The 15,168-nt window shown below is 36.5% G+C and overlaps 2 long non-coding RNA genes across 2 annotated transcripts; both read left to right on the forward strand.

Moving 5' to 3' along the window:
• The first annotated feature begins 3,726 nt into the window (after positions 1–3,726).
• LOC140006331 (uncharacterized) lies at positions 3,727–6,741 on the forward strand. Its single transcript, XR_011813960.1, has 2 exons — positions 3,727–3,921; positions 6,457–6,741. It is a non-coding gene; the product is annotated as an uncharacterized lncRNA (long non-coding RNA).
• A 4,953-nt stretch (positions 6,742–11,694) lies between these two features.
• Positions 11,695–14,712, forward strand: LOC140006334 (uncharacterized). The gene is made up of 2 exons (XR_011813963.1): positions 11,695–11,892; positions 14,428–14,712. It is a non-coding gene; the product is annotated as an uncharacterized lncRNA (long non-coding RNA).
• The last annotated feature ends 456 nt before the right edge of the window (positions 14,713–15,168 follow it).

The following is a 15,168-nucleotide window of genomic DNA, read 5'->3' on the forward strand; positions in this document are numbered from 1 at the left end:
GTTGTTCTATAGCGGATGACTGTAGTACATATTCCGTTGGGTTGTATTTAAGCTTGAAAGTTAACTTAATGTAAGTGTGAGATATTTATTTTGGAGTACTTTAATTATGTATTGAAGTTATTTAAAGTATTTCGAGTTTTTGAATTATGGATTGTACCGAATCCGGGCGAGAGTTGGGCAGGTGTCCCGCCGATACCCTTGGGTTCGCCCTTGGGAGAAGTGGGGCGTCACATTTTGACTGTGCGATTTATGTTCTAATTGCACCGTCCCAATGTACTAAAATGAGACCCATAAGAAGGTTGCGGATATATGTCAAATATGAATCACCTTCTATAATTAAATATATTGAACCCTAAATAAGTGATTCATTTATTGTAAAATTTGCATATTGTCATTTTGACAAATCACATTTTTTGATATTAGGGGTGGTAAAGATAAACTGAAAAAGGAAATTATTTAAAAAAATATAATTAAATTTCTTTGATTCTTGTATAAAACAATGTGAATTAAAAGTTCAAAGAATTATTATTTGAAAAAGATTGCAAATCAATTATCAAATGCATTTACTTACTCCAGAAGAGTTGCTAATTATATTTCGCCCGAAAATACAACAAATAAAATTGATACTTAGAAGGACAAATTACAATTGTTAATGAGTCCAAAGAATGTTTGAAGCATGGTAGACCCTTAGGTTCCAAAGATAAAATTGTCAAAAGAAAAAAAATAATAATAAAATTGAGAAGCCAAGAAATGGCTAAGGATTCCAGGATATAGATAATGACAAATTTCCTCCTGAAGAGTAGATTCCTAAAGAGAATGAAATTATAGAAAAATTCAATAAATTTTGTCATTGTAGCAAAAGTTGGAACCAAAAAGAAATAATTGTTGATAATGTTTTTGCACATAATATGGCACTTGATATTGTAGAAAAAAACGAGAGTTATAAATCTAGATCAATGAATGAATGTCAGCGAAGAAATGATTGACCAAAATAGAAAAATGCGATCCAATCTAAATTAGATTCACTGGTTAAAAGAAAAGTTTTTGAACCTATAGTCCAAACACTAGAAGGTGTAAGGCCAGTGCGATATAAATGGGTATTTGTAAGAAAAAGTGATAAGAAAAATGAAATTGTTAGATATAAAGCAAAACTTGTGGATTAAGAATTCTCACAAAGACCTAGAGTTAATTATGATAAAACATATTCATCTTCAATAGATGGAATTACATTTAAATATCTTGTGAGAATAGTAGTGCATGAAAAACTTGATGTGCATCGAATGGACGTAGTCACTGCTTATTTGTATGGAACATTGGATAATGGTATCTATATGAAAATTTATGAAAGATTTAACATGTTTGAAATATATAGATCAAATTCTAGAGAAGTTTATTCCATTAAATTACAAAATTTTTTGTATGGATTCAAATAATCTGAATGTATGTGATATAACTATCTTAGTGAATGTTTACTTAACAAAGATTATGCAAATGACTAAATATGTCCATATACGTTCATAAAGAGAAATGAATCAAATTTTGTAATTATTGCCGTATATATTGATGATCTTAATTTAATCGAAATTCCTGAAAAGTTTCAAAAAGTAGTTAAATATCTGAAAAAAAAAATTTGAGATCAAAGATTTTGGAAAGATTAGATTTTGCCTTGATTTACAAATTGAACACTTTAAAAAAAATTTGTCCACCAAACTATTTATACCCAGAAGGTATTAAAATAGTTTTATATGGATGAAACACATCCATTAAGTATTCCAATGATCGTTTGGTCAATTGATCCTGTTAAAGATACATCCATTAAGTATTCCAATGATCGTTTGGTCAATTGATCTTGTTAAAGATCCTTTTAATCATGAAGTATCTCAATGATCGTTTTGAAACACATCCATTAAGTATTCCAATGATCGTTTGGTCAATTGATCCTGTTAAAGATACATCTATTAAGTATTCCAATGATCGTTTGGTCAATTGATCTTGTTAAAAATCCTTTTAATCATGAAGTATTTCAATGATCATTTTGTCACTTAATCGTGTTAAAGATTCTTTTAGACCAAAGAGGAAGATGAAGAGATTCTTGATCCTGAAGTACCACATCTTAGTGCAATTGGTGGTGCACTAATGTATCATGCTAATTGTACAAGATCAAACATATCATTTTCTGTGAATCTATTAGCAAGATTTAGCTCATCTCTTACAAAAACAATATTGGAATGGTATAAAACATATTTTTCACTATCTCCAAAACTATCTGAACCCAATCAAATCCAAATCCTCGAATCCAATATTATTAACAAGATTTAGCAAGATAAAAGTGTCCGAATCGAATCCCTGGCTAGATTCTAGACCAAATTCAAGGCAAAAGTGAGACCTCTTCAAAAATACGACCTAGATGTGATCCCCAAGATCACTTCACAAATCTATCAATTTTATTCTTTCTCTTTCTTTCTCCACTTGAACAGGTGTATAGAGTTCTTTTGTCATGGATTCAACTCCTTCTATGTGTTTATACGTTCCATTTTGCTCTTGAATGGCACAAACCAATACTTGGAATGACTCATTAAGCCATTTAGCATGTGCTCTTGTAATTGGACCAACTGAAACCTTCACTGGATCATCACGAGCTCCTTGGACTACTGGCACATCTGCATCCACATCATCATCAGTCATTGTGAAGACCCGAAAAATTTCTTATTTTATCGAATATTAATGGTTTAATTAAGTATTTATCCACCTGTTTTCCCCAAATAATTTATTACGACCATTTTAAATCCATTCGTATGGAATAATGTCTTCATTATGTTTTTAAAATGTCTTGTTAACAACTTCAATTTTCGGAAGGATTGGTTAGGCGAGAAATAGTGAACACGAGTGTTTCGAGGTGATATTATATTCGAAAGTATGATTATCCTGGGAAATTAAGAACGGACAATAGCAGATTAAGAAAAGTTAATCGAGAATTAAAGGTGAATAAGTTTTAAGTGAGCATATACTACTCACGCGTGGATAGTTTTCCAAAAGATGTATGGATACAATTATTGGAGATTTGAGGAGTTAATACTCGACTCATGTGAGGACTCGTAAAAACTATTATTTTATTTAAACCTAAATTTATGGCTTAATAAATTATTTAATTGGATTTTTGCCACGAGAAATATTTTCTAGACTTATTAGACCTAAATACATGATAATATAACTTCATTATATTTTAAAAGTGACTCGTTTCAAAAATTAATTTCTTGGAGTGTGTTTAGTAAAAATAGTGAATAGTGCTTGGAGATTTTACCGCGTAGAAACACAAAAAGTTTGGAATATTGGAAACTTGTACTGTGGTTCTAAAATAGGTAATATTATGAATAAATACTCACGTGATAGTTAGTAGTACAATCGTTATAAGAATTTCTCGAAGGTTTCGCGTTATAGCGTTAAAATTGACGGTACGCGTTTTCACACGCGTGACTTCATTTGAGGGACTTTAGACCCTTATTTCGGGACAATTAACAGTGAAGAATATTTACATGAATATATATGCATTAGAGGCTTAGTGCACTAGTGAACCAAACGCGCGAGAAAATCGAACCTAAAATGTGCCAAACGAGTCTTAATGAGAGTTGACTTTGGGGATAATTTGCACCACACATTGTGTCTTCCTTAAGAAGCTAAATTTGGACCAAACACTCTCTCTCTTAGTCTCTCTCTTGGCCGAATTCTCTGCAGCAAAAACACAACACAAAGTTGCCATTTTCATCTTCAATTCTTGCACAAAACCTTCATAGATTCACACCAAATTTGAACTACACTTAGCTTGTTGCTTGGAGAGTTCATCTAGCTAGCAAAAGGAGGAGTTTTTCACGGATTCTTGGAGCACTAGAGGACCGAAAATTTCTGGTTTAAGACACCAAGGAGGTATAACATCATCCTACACCTTAAACTTGGATTATGATGGTAGAAATGCATCTTTAAGCTATTGCATGTGTATGGGTGTCTTGACATTGGTGTAAAATTTGAAAAGTGGGCTCTATGGATTCCCACACTTGGGTTGTTGCTGATTTGATGATTGATGGTGGTTATATTGTTGGTTTAGTGGTTAAAATGATGGATTAGTGATGGGTAATTGATAGAAACTTCATTGGGTGCAAGAAGCAAAAATTTCCGAAAATACCCCTGTTTTGTTCGGCCACTATAAGGCCAATTTTTGGTGAATTATTGGCATGAACCTGATGCTTATATGTTATATTAGATGTGTGAAAAGTTTCATTGAAAAATAATAAGGTTTGGTTGGGCAAATGAATTTTTTTTGGGAAACTAGCAAATCTGGAAACTGTTCCCGTATGGCTCAGACCAGCTGTGGTATTTCGACTATAACTCTGTCCTCGGATGTCGAAATCATGTGCCGTCAATGGCGTTTGAAACTAGACATCCCAGGCTTTAATTTGAGATAAAATGCATGTTCTGATTCTTTGTGAGTGAGCCGGACCAAACGTTTTAAGATCACTGTCCTGTTTCTCGGAACTGCTGGAATGGTCTGTAGAGGCAGCAACTTGAGGCTCAATTTCGAGCTGGTTGCTTGCCAAATTTTGGAATGATTTCTTCTGTGAACTTTTAGTCCTATGAATGTATTTTCCAACGCCATAAACCACGCTCAATTCCAAGCTAAATTGACTGAGTTGTGACCAAAATAAGAGGACTGCCCTGTTTTGGAAAAACGTATTATTTGGACTGGTTTCGGACAAAAACCCGTGAGTAATCTTATTAATTGAAATTTTGATGCTAAACCATTACCAAAGGTATCATGGTTGTATCTTAGACCTTTATTTCACAAATGAACCATGGTTGGATAGCTTTCTTGGTTAAACGATTTGAATTTGGAAAATGAAAGTCAAAAGGCAGATTGCCTTAGGAATTTTCCGGAACTTTGGGTGATTAGTTCACCACCTTCCCGAGGGTATTTTTCCCTGAAATTTGACAGAGAGATACCTTCCATATAGTATCGAAATACTGCCAATTTTGGTATCAATCCAAGTTCGTTTCGATACCTAATTAAATTTCTAGTGTTGGAGGTTCAAATCTGGAAATTCTTCTCCAGTCTTGAATTTGCCTAACTTTGAGCTACCGTATCTCGGTACTCGAAACTCCGATTCTTGATCCGCTTGTTTTGTTATAAACTTCACTTGCAACACTACTTGAGTGACAAATTTCAGAGGCTGGTTTGCAACGTGCGAATCGTGCCGAATTTTCAAAGTTGGCCAAAATCCAACTTCATTCTGCCTTGTGAACCAATTCTGTACCTTCAAGCTCATTTTTGAGCACTTTCCACTTCGATTCATGGAAAAGTGTCTTCTAGGAACTTATAGTACTTTCTAAGAGGTTTCCAACGGTATAAAGTTTTCCAATTCTCGACTTGTACCGAGTGAGTTACGATTTTTCAAAGATTCATAACAAAACTGAATTTTTCAAATTTCAAGGCAAAGGAGTTTTCCAAAAACTCTTAATTCTCTTAGTAATATTCAAACGTTTTGCCCTCGATTTTCATGATAAAAACTCAATTAATATTGTACTTAATAAAACGCAAGTTGAACCTCGATTTACGAGTAATTGAGGTTCATTTTTGTGAAATATTCCTTAGATTGTACTAATGTACAATCTTACTTGATAATTGAGATACTTGAGTAATTATCCACCATTAACTGCCAGGCACACAAGGAGACCTTCAAGAGGATCTCACCGTGGACACTTGAACTCCAGCGAATAATCTTTATTGATTAGCTCGGTGAGTGTCAAGTGTGTGAATCTTTGATACTTGCTTAATTGTGGTAATTATTAGAGATTTTAAAAATAAGGGCGGGTGTGTACTTTATCGCATCCGTCCTGATTTCAAATGAATGAATGAAATGTATTGAATGAATGAATGAAATGCAATGCTATGTAATGGTTACATATGTCGTTGGAGTGAACCTCCTCGACTTTCAAATGAATGGGGGACGCCCAAACTCATAGGCCGACCTTGAACTCGAGCCGGCAATGGGCTTGGTCGGGAACTTGGGCGAGCCATGAGATTATAAGCTCGACCTAATAAGAGGTCTTGCTTGGCATACTCGTCGAGTATCGCCCTAAAAATAGACTTGTGGGCCCTTGGGGTGTACGGTGGACGGAGGGAAGTAAGTGGTGATCTACGGAAATGGAAATACCGACCCGGTTGACAGGAGGGTCAATGCGGGAAGGTATACGAATGACAACGGCAGAGCGAGTGGAACTTAGCTCCTGAGAGCTACTATATCCTTGAATTGTTTCTGATTACTTTTCCTGCTCAAATGGTACTTTATTGAAATATCACGGTTTTATTTAATAAAGTTGAGATTGCTATTTGAACAATGTGCTTGCATGTGTGTCCTTGGCCTCACGAGCGTTTTGCTCACCCTGTAGATTTGTTTTCCTTAACAGGACTGGAAATGGAGTTAACGCGGAGAAATCTCCTTTTAGATATATTGTGTTTTAGGGTTTCAAGTGTATTTTGGCTCGACCCCTTTATGATTGTACTTTTGGAAGTTTAATGTATCATTCGGATATATGGGGTGTATATTTTGGAATTTAAGTTGTATTATGAACGCACGACGTGCGGGTGGCAAGCTGATAGGTACCTTGTGATGTGACCCTGAGAACTGTATGGATATTGTTAAGCATGAACGTTTCCGCACTATATGTATTTGCACTAATTTGATTGTGGTATCTAGTATCGCTTTAAGCTTGAACGTTTATTGCTTGAGTCCTGGCGAGAGCTAGGCAGGCGTTCCGCGGATACCCTTTGGTGCGCCTTAGGGAGAAGTGGGGGCGTCACAGTTGGTATCAGAGCTTAGGCTTTAGATCTCTGTAGTGTATCCTAGGCTTAAATGTTTAGGATGCCGGACTGTGGAATTTGATTGAAAGTTAAGTGACTGCTTGTGAAAATGAAAAATTAGAACCTAAGTTCGAATTAGTGGATGACAAGGAGTCTTGATATGGTGTGATACATGTGGGATAGTATGAAGTGATCAAATCTTGTTTATTTCGTGTATCTGGACCTACCTAAGCTTTTACTCTTAAGTGTAAACTACAGAAGGTAATGGTGATATTAAATTGTCTCGGGGGCGCCTTCCGGTGGTCCACTATCGAGAGAGTGAACTAAAAGAGCATTGGAGAAATGGTCCGATTTACTGGACTAGGACTTCATGTGAATTCCAAAGGACTTGCCCGAGCCCAAATAGTGGGGTGTTAATAGTGGTCGATCATTTGAAGTGGCTATCCGAAGAAAATGGAGTGATTCGAAGGGATGATCGAGAACTGAGGACAATTGCGGATGCCTAGACTACTAGAATTCCTGAAATTGAAGTTGAAGTACTTCTGGAGCGAGGGAGACAAAGGCTCTTAGTGAGAAGCTTTAAAAGCTAAGAACCGACTTGTTAGGTTAGTGCCGAAATTAAAGACAGAATGGATGAGTCGGTGGCTAGGTGTGTTACCTTGGTTGAATGAGTGGAGAATGACAAGATATTTGATAAGGGACATGAGATCTAAAACTCCTAGTGCTGGAAATGAAACTGATCCTAGGGAGGTAGTGAAGACTTTTGGGTTCTGCCAATCACTAATTTAGCGATTTAAACTATTTTAATAGTTTTGCCAAAGATAGACAGGGTGACGCTCGCTTAAAGGCCGTTGTATTTTGTATCTTGTTTCAATATGTTTCTACCTTTTGAGGCAATTAAACATTTCTCATGACATGTTTAACCTTACTACTTTATGATTTCAAATCCATGATTGGGGTTATACGTATTTACGATTATCTCAGCGTTTTCCCTTTTATTCTCATATTTGTTTAGCATGATCAAAGTCTCACTTTCAAACTTCGTTTGGGTGCGTTCATTTCATACCATGTTTATATGACTGTTAAAGTTACGAGTGACCAAATAAGCAAAAAGGGATTGAGGGCGAGGGGGTTAGACCACCCCAAGCTCCAGGGGATAGTTAGGGAACGATTGCTGGATTGAACCGAAACCCTAGAAATAAAGGAGAACACTTACATAGCTCCTACTATTGGCCATACGACTGATATCCTAGAACAGTTGGTTGAGTACCAAAGCTCCGGACCAATAAGCCAACCTAAGGACCAGGAGAGGTGTGAAAATGAAATGATTCTTGGAGGTCGTCTATCTAGGTTTCACAGGGGACCTAACCTTGAAACAGTAAGATTGATTTGAAAAGATACATAAGGCACTAATGGGACTGCGAGATTTTGATCTCTTTTCGAACAAACTTCATAGACAAATATCGAAGATTGAAGTAAGACACGAAAAACTTTATATCAAGGAATAGAGTCCCCGTATCTGGTTGTAATTGGAATTAATGGTAGTAATTTTATGGAGACTTAAGAACTCACCCATGTTCGGCAGAGAATAACTAAGATTTATATTTCGGGGTGACCTATAAACAAAAGAATGAAAGAGTAATCTGGCTCGAACTTCCATTATGCATGGCTACTCTTTTGATCCTTCGATTTGCCTGACAGGTTAGCATTTGACTTAAGCCAACTGGTAAGATGACAACTTTGGAAGAAATGCGTAAGGAATTGAACCTTCTTCGAAACGAGGTAGAATTTCAAAGGAAATTAGCTGACTACTGGGAAGAACGGTGGAAACAAGAATATGCAGAGAAAATTGAATTACTACGCCAAAATGTAGGATTAGAGAAGAAATGCAAAGAAAAGCCTCGAACTGGCCAAGCCGCCACTTCTCATGCACATTGTGGATACTGCGGCAAGGTTAACCACGTTGAGGCCGAGTGCTGGATGAAGCAAGGAAAGTGTCTGGGGTGCGGTAGTACCAAGCATAGGATTTCAGATTGCCCTAAAACTTTTAAAAAGAGGAAGTACTCAATAGCCAACTAGGTCCACCGCAAAGCGATCAAGTGCCAGATGGGAGTAATTAGTACTAATGGCTATGAACGGGGTCCTAGTAGTGAAGGTTTCACAGATTGAGATGGTTTGACTTCACTCGAGGAATAGAGGTTGTAGTTTTACCCTAGACTAGGCTAGCACCTTTGGAGGTTGTGATCTTTTGAAAAGAGAAAAAGTCTTTTGTTGTTTTGTATCCTGGCAACTTGACATGTTTTGCTACAATCCTGTCGTTTCTCCTTTCCTTTTTGAGAGGAGTCCATAAACCTCTTCCAACTGGATGTAATTATTATGATCTTTATGACTCATGAAAATTTACTTCGCTTTTAATTGTTTTTATGACCTACACGTATGTTTAAATCCTGTTCCACGCCCTTAGAATTATAATAAGACACGAAAGGTATTGGATGTGATCGAGATTTTTCTTGAGAATATAGACCACCTGAGGTCTTGATAGTGACTAGAGATCGGGATCGAAGTGAGGACTTAGTGTTGAAATGGAATTCAATGATTGAAATGCCAATTTGAGATATTAAAATCGGTGGATGTGAGTTAGTGAAAGGAAATAATTAATGGATTCAATGTGCATAACGATTAAGGACTAGATATCGTATTTGGAATGAAGGCTAGAAGCTATGTATTGATAGATTATGGAGTCTGGAGCGATGTGACCATTAAGAGCAACCACCATTTTTCTTACATGGATAAGAATTCAATAATTTGTAAGGAGCCGTGATCCTATTTAAGTTGGATTTAAAGAAGAGATATTACCCATTTGGGAACCCTAGGAACTAATGTGGTTAATACCACTTTCAAATTAAGACATGGACACTCTAAAATTTTCGGTACACCCTTCGAGTTGACAGATGCACTAGAAGTATTTATGGACCCAAGGTATCGGAGTTAAACCGTATTTGGACAAATCAGTGGAGGCATTTATTGATGATATATCGATATACTCTAGTGTTGAGAAGGTCATGAAAGACACTTGATGGTAATTTTACGAACCTCGAGAGAACGCCAACTTTTGTTAAGTTCAATAACTGTGAGTTCGATTGGAAGAAATAATCTTTCTACGTTATACAGTATCTAAGGAAGGAATTATTATTGACTCAGCTAAAATGAAAGATTGTATAAGAGGAAACGACCAGAAAAGCATATTGAAATTTGGAATTCTCGGAGTTAGTCGAATACTACCTTTGGTTTATCAAGGATTTTTGTAAGAGTGCAAGACTTGGCAAACCATTTGAGGTTCTAAATATAAGGAAAAATCTTGAGATGAAGAATGTTAATTGGTGTATAGGTGTAGGGGGTAATCTTGTGCTTTTTACAGATGACTCAAAGGATGGTTTAGAAGGTATATTAATAAAACATGAAAAGGTGTTTGTATATGCCTCTAGGAAGTTAAAATATTACGAGATGAAGTAGCCAACTCCTGATTGGGAGTAAATAACTACAATATTTGCTTTAAAGAAGTTAAGATATTGCCTATATGAGGTAGACATGAGGCCGATTAAGTTGCTCTATGACTCGGAAGTTGAAACGCCTAAAAAAAAAAAAAAAAAAAAGGGGGTTTGATTGCTAGTCGAAAGAATGGAATCTGTCATGCATAAGTTGGAAGAACGTAAGTTGGTGATCGATCTGATAGGCTTAACCATGAGGGGAATGATATTTCCTCAGGTGTGAATTTCGAGGACGAAATTCTGTTAAGGAGGGGAGGATGTGAAGACCCGAAAAATTTCTTATTTTATCGAATATTAATGGTTTAATTAAGTATTTATCCACCTGTTTTCCCCAAATAATTTATTACGACCATTTTAAATCCATTCGTATGGAATAATGTCTTCATTATGTTTTTAAAATGTCCTGTTAACAACTTCAATTTTCGGAAGGATTGGTTAGGCGAGAAATAGTGAACACGAGTGTTTCGAGGTGATATTATATTCGAAAGTATGATTATCCTGGGAAATTAAGAACGGACAATAGCAGATTAAGAAAAGTTAATCGAGAATTAAAGGTGAATAAGTTCTAAGTGAGCATATACTACTCACGCGTGGATAGTTTTCCAAAAGATGTATGGATACAATTATTGGAGATTTGAGGAGTTAATACTCGACTCATGTGAGGACTCGTAAAAACTATTATTTTATTTAAACCTAAATTTATGGCTTAATAAATTATTTAATTGGATTTTTGCCACGAGAAATATTTTCTAGACTTATTAGACCTAAATACATGATAATATAACTTCGTTATATTTTAAAAGTGACTCGTTTCAAAAATTAATTTCTTGGAGTGCGTTTAGTAAAAATAGTGAATAGTGCTTGGAGATTTTACCGCGTAGAAACACAATAAGTTTGGAATATTGGAAACTTGTACTGTGGTTCTAAAATAGGTAATATTATGAATAAATACTCACGTGATAGTTAGTAGTACAATCGTTATAAGAATTTCTCGAAGGTTTCGCGTTATAGCGTTAAAATTGACGGTACGCGTTTTCACACGCGCGACTTCATTTGAGGGACTTTAGACCCTTATTTCGGGACAATTAAGAGTGAAGAATATTTACATGAATATATATGCATTAGAGGCTTAGTGCACTAGTGAACCAAACGCGCGAGAAAATCGAGCCTAAAACGTGCCAAACGAGCCTTAATGAGAGTTGACTTTGGGGATAATTTGCACCACACATTGTGTCTTCCTTAAGAAGCTAAATTTGGACCAAACACTCTCTCTCTTAGTCTCTCTCTTGGCCGAATTCTCTGCAGCAAAAACACAACACAAAGTTGCCATTTTCATCTTCAATTCTTGCACAAAACCTTCATAGATTCACACCAAATTTGAACTACACTTAGCTTGTTGCTTGGAGAGTTCATCTAGCTAGCAAAAGGAGGAGTTTTTCACGGTTTCTTGGAGCACTAGAGGACCGAAAATTTCTGGTTTAAGACACCAAGGAGGTATAACATCATCCTACACCTTAAACTTGGATTATGATGGTAGAAATGCATCTTTAAGCTATTGCATGTGTATGGGTGTCTTGACATTGGTGTAAAATTTGAAAAGTGGGCTCTATGGATTCCCACACTTGGGTTGTTGCTGATTTGATGATTGATGGTGGTTATATTGTTGGTTTAGTGGTTAAAATGATGGATTAGTGGTGGGTAATTGATAGAAACTTCATTGGGTGCAAGAAGCAAAAATTTCCGAAAATACCCCTGTTTTGTTCGGCCACTATAAGGCCAATTTTTGGTGAATTATTGGCATGAACCTGATGCTTATATGTTATATTAGATGTGTGAAAAGTTTCATTGAAAAATAATAAGGTTTGGTTGGGCAAATGAATTTTTTTTGGGAAACTAGCAAATCTGGAAACTGTTCCCGTATGGCTCAGACCAGCTGTGGTATTTCGACTATAACTCTGTCCTCGGATGTCGAAATCATGTGCCGTCAATGGCGTTTGAAACTAGACATCCCAGGCTTTAATTTGAGATAAAATGCATGTTCTGATTCTTTGTGAGTGAGCCGGACCAAACGTTTTAAGATCACTGTCCTGTTTCTCGGAACTGCTGGAATGGTCTGTAGAGGCAGCAACTTGAGGCTCAATTTCGAGCTGGTTGCTTGCCAAATTTTGGAATGATTTCTTCTGTGAACTTTTAGTCCTATGAATGTATTTTCCAACGCCATAAATCACGCTCAATTCCAAGCTAAATTGACTGAGTTGTGACCAAAATAAGAGGACTGCCCTGTTTTGGAAAAACGTATTATTTGGACTGGTTTCGGACAAAAACCCGTGAGTAATCTTATTAATTGAAATTTTGATGCTAAACCATTACCAAAGGTATCATGGTTGTATCTTAGACCTTTATTTCACAAATGAACCATGGTTGGATAGCTTTCTTGGTTAAACGATTTGAATTTGGAAAATGAAAGTCAAAAGGCAGATTGCCTTAGGAAATTTCCGGAACTTTGGGTGATTAGTTCACCACCTTCCCGAGGGTATTTTCCCCTGAAATTTGACATAGAGATACCTTCCATATAGTATCGAAATACTGCCAATTTTGGTATCAATCCAAGTTCGTTTCGATACCTAATTAAATTTCTAGTGTTGGAGGTTCAAATCTGGAAATTCTTCTCCAGTCTTGAATTTGCCTAACTTTGAGCTACCGTATCTCGGTACTCGAAACTCCGATTCTTGATCCGCTTGTTTTGTTATAAAATTCACTTGCAACACTACTTGAGTGACAAATTTCAGAGGCTGGTTTGCAACGTACGAATCGTGCCGAATTTTCAAAGTTGGCCAAAATCCAACTTCATTCTGCCTTGTGAACCAATTCTGTACCTTCAAGCTCATTTTTTAGCACTTTCCACTTCGATTCATGGAAAAGTGTCTTCTAGGAACTTATAGTACTTTCTAAGAGGTTTCCAACGGTATAAAGTTTTTCAATTCTCGACTTGTACCGAGTGAGTTACGATTTTTCAAAGATTCATAACAAAACTGAATTTTTCAAATTTCAAGGCAAAGGAGTTTTCCAAAAACTCTTAATTCTCTTAGTAATATTCAAACGTTTTGCCCTCGATTTTCATGATAAAAACTCACTTAAAATTGTACTTAATAAAACGCAAGTTGAACCTCGATTTACCAGTAATTGAGGTTCATTTTTGTGAAATATTCCTTAGATTGTACTAATGTACAATCTTACTTGATAATTGAGATACTTGAGTAATTATCCACCATTAACTGCCAGGCACACAAGGAGACCTTCAAGAGGATCTCACCGTGGACACTTGAACTCCAGCGAATAATCTTTATTGATTAGCTCGGTGAGTGTCAAGTGTGTGAATCTTTGATACTTGCTTAATTGTGGTAATTATTAGAGATTTTAAAAATAAGGGCGGATGTGTACTTTATCGCATCCGTCCTGATTTCAAATGAATGAATGAAATGTATTGAATGAATGAATGAAATGCAATGCTATGTAATGGTTACATATGTCGTTGGAGTGAACCTCCTCGACTTTCAAATGAATGGGGGACGCCCAAACTCATAGGCCGACCTTGAACTCGAGCCGGCAATGGGCTTGGTCGGGAACTTGGGCGAGCCATGAGATTATAAGCTCGACCTAATAAGAGGTCTTGCTTGGCATACTCGTTGAGTATCGCCCAATAATGGACATTGTGGGCCCTTGGGGTGTACGGTGGACGGAGGGAAGTAAGTGGTGATCTACGGAAATGGAAATACCGACCCGGTTGACAGGAGGGTCAATGTGGGAAGGTATACGAATGACAACGGCAGAGCGAGTGGAACTTAGCTCCTGAGAGCTACTATATCCTTGAATTGTTTCTGATTATTTTTCCTGCTCAAATGGTACTTTATTGAAATATCACGGTTTTATTTAATAAAGTTGAGATTGATATTTGAACAATGTGCTTGCATGTGTGTCCTTGGCCTCACGAGCGTTTTGCTCACCCTGTAGATTTGTTTTCCTTAACAGGACTGGAAATGGAGTTAACGCGGAGAAATCTCCTTTTAGATATATTGTGTTTTAGGGTTTCAAGTGTATTTTGGCTCGACCCCTTTATGATTGTACTTTTGGAAGTTTAATGTATCATTCGGATATATGGGGTGTATATTTTGGAATTTAAGTTGTATTATGAACGCACGACGTGCGGGTGGCAAGCTGATAGGTACCTTGTGATGTGACCCTGAGAACTGTATGGATATTGTTAAGCATGAACGTTTCCGCACTATATGTATTTGCACTAATTTGATTGTGGTATCTAGTATCGCTTTAAGCTTGAACGTTTATTACTTGAGTCCTGGCGAGAGCTAGGCAGGCGTTCCGCGGATATCCTTTGGTACGCCTTAGGGAGAAGTGGGGGCGTCACAGGCTATCATCATATTCATATTCACCCCGAAAATAACCAGAAGATGGAACTTAAGACCAAGGATGGTCTCTATGAGCAATTAGTTATACTATTTGGTCTTTTAAATGCCCCTAGTATTTTTATGAGATTGATGAATGAGGTACTTAATTCATTTATTAGGAAATTTGAAATTTAATACATGTTGATGTCATATTAATATATAATGCTAATGAGAAGAAGCACATAGAGCATTCTTATCAGGTTTTGATTGTATTGCAGGACAATAAACTCTATATTAACATAAAGAAGTGTTACTTCATGGTCAAGAGCATCATCTTTTTAGGCTTTGTTTTTAGTGAAGATGGAAC

This window comes from Coffea arabica, chromosome 1c (assembly GCF_036785885.1).
Source record: "Coffea arabica cultivar ET-39 chromosome 1c, Coffea Arabica ET-39 HiFi, whole genome shotgun sequence".
NCBI classification, from domain to species: Eukaryota; Viridiplantae; Streptophyta; class Magnoliopsida; order Gentianales; family Rubiaceae; genus Coffea; species Coffea arabica.